General features: G+C 39.2%; 1 pseudogene; it reads right to left on the bottom strand.

Annotated features, from left to right (window-relative positions):
• Nucleotides 1-495: 495 nt before the first annotated feature.
• LOC117062075 lies at nt 496-6,625 on the bottom strand (annotated as a pseudogene).
• Nucleotides 6,626-8,893: the final 2,268 nt, after the last annotated feature.

Genomic DNA, 8,893 nt, shown 5'->3' on the forward strand with positions numbered 1-8,893 from the left:
GCCAAATTGTGAAACCCTAACTCTACTAAATGTACAAAAATTGGCTGGGCATGGTGGAACATCCCTTCAATCCCAGCTACTTAGGTGGCTGAAGTGCAACAATCACTTCAATCTAGGAGGCTGAGGTTGCAGTGAGCTGAGATTGCACCACTTCACTATAGCCTGGGTGACAGAGAAAGGCTGTCTCAAAAACAAAACAAACAAAAAGATACCTTTCATTTGAAGACAGTTCTAATTTTACAACTGTTAATGATATCAATGTTTAAAATTTAGTTACTATTAGGAACAGCATTTTATTTATTTATTTATTTATTTATTTAATTTTATTTTTTTTGAGACGGAGTCTTGCTCTGTCGCCCAGGCTGGAGTGCAGTGGCCGGATCTCAGCTCACTGCGAGCTCCACCTCCTGGGTTCACGCCATTCTCCTGCCTCAGCCTCCCGGGTAGCTGGGACTACAGGTGCCCGCCACCGCGCCCGGCTAGTTTTTGTATTTTTTAATAGATAGAGGGCATGTACAGCTCTAGCTCCCCTTTCTCAAGTTGCAGTTGCTTTGCTCACCTCTCCATCGTTGCTTGTTGATGTAACAGCAAGGCTCTATAGCATGAAAGATAGGGCCCTTGCAGAGGATAACACTGAAAAAGTTACCTGGAAATTTATGTATAAAATAATAATAAGAAATCCTATCATCTAACTTTAATTGGCATTTGCTCAAATTTCTTTCAAGTTTTATCCTACTTATATGGAATAGAACTAGATAGTCCAAAATGTAACTGCTGCACCTGTACATCCATGTAGTTATGTGATATTTTCAATCAGATTCTTTCAAACTGTGTGTATATTTTTAAAATATCACAATATCACACATATTAGCATGTTCATTCTAATTCCACTTCTACCTTATAATTATCGTTACTCCTTTCAGGACTATTTTCCCCCAAAGTTTAAATTCTTTCACTTTGATGAAGATTATACTCCCTCTAAAAATGTATTTTTCCCTCTCTGAAGTCTGTACTTTTGACAACATACATTTTACTCATCGGCATCTTTCTCTCATTATCCTGAGAAGTATTTTAGGTCTTCTCATGCTGGTTTTTTCATAAGAAAAAAGTATAGGACTTTGTATGTAAGTAAATTTATAGATGACACTGAAGGGCTTGCCTTATCCTTATAAATTACATTGTTCAACATTTAATAAATATTAATTAAACTTAATAGTGAATATAAATTACTTTTATTTTGAATAAGAATTTTTCATTTCACCACAAAGATTGAATTTCATAAAACAATTAAAATTCACCTTGTATGTAGGCATAGTCACCTGATTCAAAACTAGAACTCTGATATTTATGACTTTCCTTCTTTCCTCGAGGGCCTGGAGTCACTAAAATTGGCTGAATAGGTTCTGGTACTGCCAACTATTCATTTTGGTACACCTACAGTAATTTTTATTTTTAAATTTTTAAATTTAAAATATTTTCAGTTGTTGCTCCACCTACAGTAATTTTTAAAACTGTAGATAGATGTAGTATTATCTGAGGTGACAGTAATAGGACACATGAAGGTCCACTTCATTGTGTATATGTAATGGGCATAGGATTCACATTCATTGAAGATTTTGATTGGCTATACATTCCCCTTGAAGAAGAACTTCAAGGTGTTACAGTGCCTGCATAGAGTTAATGCCAATTACCATAAAGAAAGTTGATTACTGAGGGGTGAAAGACTCCTAACTGCTGTTTCAGGTCTTTGAGAAGGTTCAACTGTAATTTCTATCTTTTTCATGAATCCTCTGGATGAGCTAAATGTTGTGTATTGAATACATGCTACTGAATGATTTCACTGTTTCTGACAGCCAGGAGGTCCTGACTAGGTGGCAAGAAGACATGAGTACTTGGGTGGCCCAACTGGGAAGACTGTGCTTGATGCTGAGGAGAGCTGAAGGGTGAAGAACATTGAGAAGTAGGTGGTGGCTGGTAAGCTGACTGAGTGATCTGCTGTTTGTGAGAATACTAAGATGGCTGATAGTTTTGTTGATGTGGATAAACAGGTAAAGGATGCTGGCTATAATGAGGCAGTGGGCCCTTTAGTGAGGACTGCCATGGCATACTGTGACAGGTGCGCCTCACACAAATAGAAGCAGGAGAACCATAGATATTGCTTGGAATTTGTAAACCTCTTGGTACCATCTGTCCAGAAGTAAGGTTTTGAGATACTGCAATGGTAACAGGATTTGTACTATACTGAGGAATATGTACAAATGAAGGAGGAGGAGGTGGTGGTGATAGTGAAGATCTTTGCATAGCAGATAGATTCATTTCCATTTGCATGGAAAATGACTGTTGAGGTGGCTGTGAAGAAGGAATACCTGCTTTTCTGTACTGTTCAATCATAAAAATTAAATTACAGTTGTAAGTGGCAGTTACAACAGCTGGAGCTGAGTGTGGTCTTTGAACTAAATATATACACTATTTTACCTACTCTTTGGTGTAGATCAATATGCCCATCACTTGAGCTATGTACCAGCATTTGTCCACCATTAAGTTGAGCTCCATCTCCTGGGTGATAACCACTAGAAGATTGAATACCCAAGTTAATATACAAATGGTAATTTCTATTCATCTTGTCATTTGGACTACAGTATTCCAAATATAAATATTTGTTACTCTCCTGGAAAAGGGCTTGGCAACAGGCATCAAGATTATTACTGTTCTGAGAGAGAAAAATGACAAAAACTAATATTAAAAAAAACTGAAAATAGGGAAAATCACTCTTGACTAGCAGAAAAATTCAATTGTCATAGAGTAAATAAAAATACTGGTTTAATTATAAAAAACTTCAAACTCAGTGATCCCATAAAAGATATCAAAGTATTCATACACTTTACAAACACTTAATTTACATTAGTTTACTTGTATAGTAGATTTATATTACATTACACTACTGCTAGAGAAATGTTACAAACACTGGAAAAACTGCTAATAAATAGTCACTCAACAAGTTTTCTGATTCCAGGTATAATACTAATTTTACATTTGTTACATCTCTATAAATGGAAATACTGAAGTAATCTTAGATTCACCACAATTGCTACATTATATAAATAACATCCTTTATTAATATTTAAACTGGCAAACATAAAAATTACCATGCTTGGCCGGGCACGGTGGCTCAAGCTTGTAATCCCAGCACTTTGGGAGGCCGAGACGGGCGGATCACGAGGTCAGGAGATCGAGACCATCCTGGCTAACATGGTGAAACCCTGTCTCTACTAAAAATACAAAAAACTAGCCGGGCGACGTGGCGAGCGCCTGTAGTCCCAGCTACTCCGGAGGCTGAGGCAGGAGAATGGCGTGAACCCGGGAGGCGGAGCTTGCAGTGAGCTGAGATCCGGCCACTGCACTCAGCCTGGGCGGCAGAGCGAAACTCCGTCTCAAAAAAAAAAAAAAAAAATTACCATGCTTTAGTTTTCAAAAACCCAAAAGGAAAAAAAAATTACAATGAAATCCTGAGTAAAATTCACAATTCTAAAGCAGTCTTCACTTTTAAAAACTACATTTACCCCACTACCTAAATTCAGTTGTCTTCATGTTTACAACAGATTTAAGTTAAGCAAAACAATCAATGACAGCAACAAAATCAACATTTTTATCAACTCTGCCACAATTAGGGCAATTTAGCAGTAAAACTTATCTCTATTATTTTAACAAAACTCATTCATCTGGAGTTTTGAATTTTTCTTTCCCATTGAGAAATGACTTGGTATTCTTTCTTTTTTTTTTTTTTTTTTTTTTTTTTGAGATGGAGTCTCGCTCTGTTGCCCGGGCTGGAGTGCAGTGGCTGGATCCCAGCTCACTGCAAGCTCTGCCTCCCGGGTTTACGCTATTCTCTTGCCTCAGCCTCCCGAGTAGCTGGGACTACAGGCACCCGCCACCTCGCCCAGCTAGTTTTTTGTGTGTTTTTTTTTTTTTTAGTAGAGACGAGGTTTCACCATATTAGCCAGGATGGTCTCGATCTCCTGAGAAATGGCTTGGTATTCTTTCAAAATCATTTACTAACTTGAATTGTTTACAATTATCCATTTAGAACAATTCATCATGTTGGATATAAAAAAGCTCTGGAAATAAATGCTTGGTGCTGCGAAGTGAAACCAGAACTCAGGCAGAAGTTTCCTCAGCAAGGCAATTTACCTCTGTAGAAGGGTTCCACTCACATCAATCAAGATTGCAAGAGCACAGGGAACAAAGGAGAACAGGGGATTTTTATCTCTGATGAATGGTCCTTACCTCTGTCACTTCCCCATGGGCTGGGGTTGTACTGCACATTGGCTACTTGCAAATATTTTTCTAAATATGGAAGGAAAGAGGGACATGAGGAACAGTGGTGAAGCGTGTGAGATGTGCAGTTTTGGGGGAACAATGGGGTACATGTAACCAAGGGAACAGATGTGAGTTACTGATTAGAGCTGAAAGGAAGTGAGTGGGCTTTTTACAGTAACTAGCAAGCATGTAGAACAAGAAAGTTAGGTTTGGGAACAAAGAACAAGGCAGTTAGCAGGCTAAACCTTTGAAGAGAAACTCAGAGAAATTCATTGTATCTTACAATTAGAGCAAGGCAAAATTTTTCATGATTTGTGTGTGTGTTCACGGTTAAGCATGTGTGTGGTGTGTGAGGGCTCCCTCTGTTGCCCAAGCTAGAGTGCCATGGTACAACAGCTCCCCACAGGCTCAAACTCCTGGGCTCAAGTGATCCTCATAACTCAGCCTCTGAGTTGCTGGGATTACAGGTGTGGGCATTAGGCCTGGCTTCAAAATATTAGAAATTTTGTACAACAATAGTCACAAGAAAAATTTCTCCATTCAAGAATTTAAGATCTCTTATAAAACAGTTTTCTACTAAAATGAGAAATATGTACTATTTTATTAATCTTAGAATATTTATTTCTCAGATTTATTTGCATGATTTTCAAATGACACAAGAGAAAGCTATTATATTTCTTAAATTGCAACAACTACTTTTTTCTTGGATGAAACATTTTTATGCCCTAAGGGATTGCCTACTCTGATTCATTTCACATTTACACATGCAGAAAAACATATCTAGAAATTTATGTAGTTTGACTATAGGCACTTAATTAACTGGATAGTTTCCTGACTCCCAGTATCCTTTCCATTATAATACAGTAATTGTCATGACTTTCCATTATAATACAGTAATTGTCAAAGACAAAAGTAAAGTACTATACTGGGGGAAGTAAAAGAAGGGTAAGTCACATAAACCTTTGTAAAACATATTCTCTTAAAGCTCAAGAATTGATTTTGTGACTGGGTACAGTTAATCCCAGCACTTTGGGATGCCCAGGCAGGTGGATCATGAATTCAGGAGATTGAGACCATCTTGGCCAACATGGTGAAACCCCATCTGTACTAAAAATATAAAAATTAGCTGGGCATAGTGCCACATGCTGGTGGATGCCTGTATTCTCAGCTATTCAAGAGGCTGAGGCAGAAGAATCACTTGAACCTGGGTGTCACACATATCTGTGTGAAGAGACCACCAAACAGGTTTTGTGTGAGCAATAAAGCTTTTTAATCACTTGGGTGCAGGTGGACTGAGTCCAAAAAAGAAGTCAGCAAAGGGAGATAGGGGTCAGGCAGTCTTACAGGGTATGTAGTGGAAAATTACAGTCAAAGGGTTTTTTTTTTCTCTTGTGGGCAGGGGCAGGGGTTACAAGGTGCTCAGTGGTGAGCTTCTGATACCCATTGTCCAGAAGAAGATCAATTGATCAGTTAGGGTGGGCCAGGAACAAATCATCATGATAGAATGTCATCAGTTAAAGCAGGAACTGTCCATTTTCACTTATTTTGTGGTTCTTCAGTTGCTCCAGGCCATCAGGATGCGTACGTGCAGGCTTGGGCTCACAGGCCTGACACTGGGAGGTGGAGGTTGCAGTGAGCCAAGATTGCACCACTGCATTCCAGCCTGCCAATAGAGTGAGACTCCACCTCACAAAAAAAAAAAAAAAAAAAAAAAATTGTCGGAACTTCAACACAGTATATATTTTCCCTAAAAAGCTTGTCACTAAGTACTTTTAAAATACTTTCTAAATAACATGGAAAAGTATTAGTTGAAGTTTAAGAAGACTATAATCATAATTCAAAGATCTGTTTTTTTCTGAATATTTTTGAAAACCATACTAATAAAAGAAGAATAACTAGTCATTAAAAAGAAATTTTAGGATCAAAGGATTCAAGTTAGTTGTCAATAAGAAAATGTTGAGAGGTGACAGCATGTTGACGGCCCTTGCTCACTCTCAGCACCTCCTTGGGCCTTTGCGCCCATACTGGCTGTGCTTGAGGAGGCCTTCAGCCCGCTGGGACACTGTGGGAACCGCTCTCTGGGCTGGCCAGGGCTGGAGCTGGCTCCCTCTGCTTGTAGGGAGGTGTTAAGGGAGGGGTGCGGGTGGGAACTAGGACTGCATGTGGCACTCGCTGGCTGGCATGAGTTCTGGCAGGTGTGGGCTCTGCAGGCCCCACACTTGGAGCAACTGGCCAGTGCCACTGGCCCAGGGCCAGCAGCTGTAGAGGGTGTGCCAGGTTTCACAGCACTGCTGGCCTGCCTGGCCATGCTCGAATTCTCACTGGGCCTCAGCTGCCTGGCAGTGGGGAAAGGCTTGGGACCTGCAGCCTGCCATGCCCAGGCCCCCATGCAGTGGGCTCCGGGGTGCCTAAGCCTCCCTGGTGGGTGCCGCCTCCTGCTCTGCAGTGGCACCTGGTCCCATGGACCACCCAAGGACTGAGGAGTGCAGGCACATGGCACTGGACTGGGGGGTGGGCTCCACTGCAGCCCCGGTGGGGGATCCACTAGGTGAAGCCAGCTGGGCTCCTGAGTCATTGGGGACTTGGAGAACTTTATGTCTAGCTGGAGGATTGTATGTGCACCAATCAGCACTCTGTGTCTAGCTCAAGGTTTGTAAACACACCAATCAGCACCCTGTGTCTAGCTCAATGTTTGTAAATGCACCAATCAGTGTTCTGTGTCTAGCTAATCTAGTGGGGATTTGGAGAACTTTATGTCTAGCTAGAGGATTATAAACGCACCAATCAGTACCCTGTTCTATGGACCAATCAGCACTCTGTAAAATGGACTAATCAGCAGGATGTGGGTGGGGCCAGATAAGGAAATAAAAGCAGGCTGCCTGAGAGGCAGTAGGAACCCGCTGAGGTAGGCTTTCACACTCTGGGGGCTTTGTTCTTTTGCTCTTTGCAATAAATGTTGCTGCTGCTCACTCTTTGGGTCTGCACTGCTTTTATGAACTGTAACACTTACCATGAAGATCTGCAATTTCATTCCTGAAGCCAGCAAGACCACGAACCAATTGGGAAGAATGAACAACTCCAGACGCACTTCCTTTAAGAGCTATAACACTGACCACAAAGGTCTGCAGCTTCACTCCTGAAGTCAGCCAAACCATGAACCCACCAGAAGGAAGAAATTGTGGACACATGACCATCTGAAAGAACAAACTCCAGACACACCATCTTTAAGAACTGTAACCCTCACTGCGAGGGTCTGCGGCTTCATTCTTGAATTCAGCGAGGCCAAGAACCCGCAAATTCCATACACAATGTCACTGTTAGAAACTCGAAGGAAAACACATTAGGAAACTACTAAAATATGAGTTTCACATAAAATCTAAATCAATTCTGGAAGCACTATTAAGTAATATACCTATTAAGGATGTATTTTAATGTTTTGTCAGTGAATTGATCTAAATAATAATATTGCAAAAAAGAGATAAATTTACGTCTGTCAGCCTATTCGATATGTATCTGTAAAGTAATAAATTATTTTTTCCCACAAAGAAAATTTGAAAATATATATTCAAGATATTTAAATACTGTCTGTATGAAAGTGTTGTAAAAGAAAAAAATCACAGTCTCCAATAAACTGCTAAACTTCAGACGGCATTCTTTTCTTAAAATGGATAATCAATTTATTAAAAAGCAAAAAATAAAAAATTATTTAGGTTGGTAAAGAGTTCAAGGTTTTTGTGAAAAATAACAGAGTCTTCAAAATAATCCTAGATTAGAAAACAAAAGCCCAGAGAGACATGAAGAGTTATACATTAAATGTAAACTATTAAATCTTATATATTTTTTGGAAATAGAGAAACTTCCCCAAGTAAATAGGTGCTAAGTCTCCAAGTTAATATACTCTGTTAATCCCAGAGAGAGGAAAAGAAAATAACTTAGCACACTATTTGAATACAATAAATTATCCCATTCTTTTAGTTTGGTTAAGTGAGATGAAACTCTGGGACATGAAAAAGTTGTTGACAACAATGGTCTAAATAATAAAAACAAAGTCAGAAGTATTTCATGCCCTAGGACAAGTAAAATGATTGCAAGGACGGTAGGTTAAATGAGAAACCCCACTTATGCTTAGTTTCAATCCGCCTAATCCTTTGCTTTTTTCAGAGATCAAATCATGCACCAAGTAATGACCAAGATTCAGATTGGGGATTTTAAAAAAGGCATATTAACACAAAAACTATAAGTCCAAGGTCTAGACCTAGTAAAAAGGCTTGCAAAATAGCAAAAGGTTTATGTTAGATCCTGATTTGCTCAAACTATAGTAAGGTAAAGTTTTAAGATGACAACTGTCTGCATGTAAGGAAAAAAAATAGGTAAAACTACAAATCACAATGTTTAAAAAAAAATCCTCAAAAAAGAGATTTTTGTCCCTTTAGGGAGAGCACAAATTCTGTTCCAGAGATGAACTATTTGAGTGAATGAAAATAAGCAAGGAGAGCAAAGAGCAGGTTTAGAGTCATATATTAAAAATTATTTATTTTTCTCATAACAGTGTGAAATATATATCTTGGGACCCTTC

This window comes from Trachypithecus francoisi, unplaced genomic scaffold (assembly GCF_009764315.1).
Source record: "Trachypithecus francoisi isolate TF-2019V2 unplaced genomic scaffold, Tfra_2.0 Contig00131, whole genome shotgun sequence".
Lineage (NCBI taxonomy): Eukaryota > Metazoa > Chordata > Mammalia > Primates > Cercopithecidae > Trachypithecus > Trachypithecus francoisi.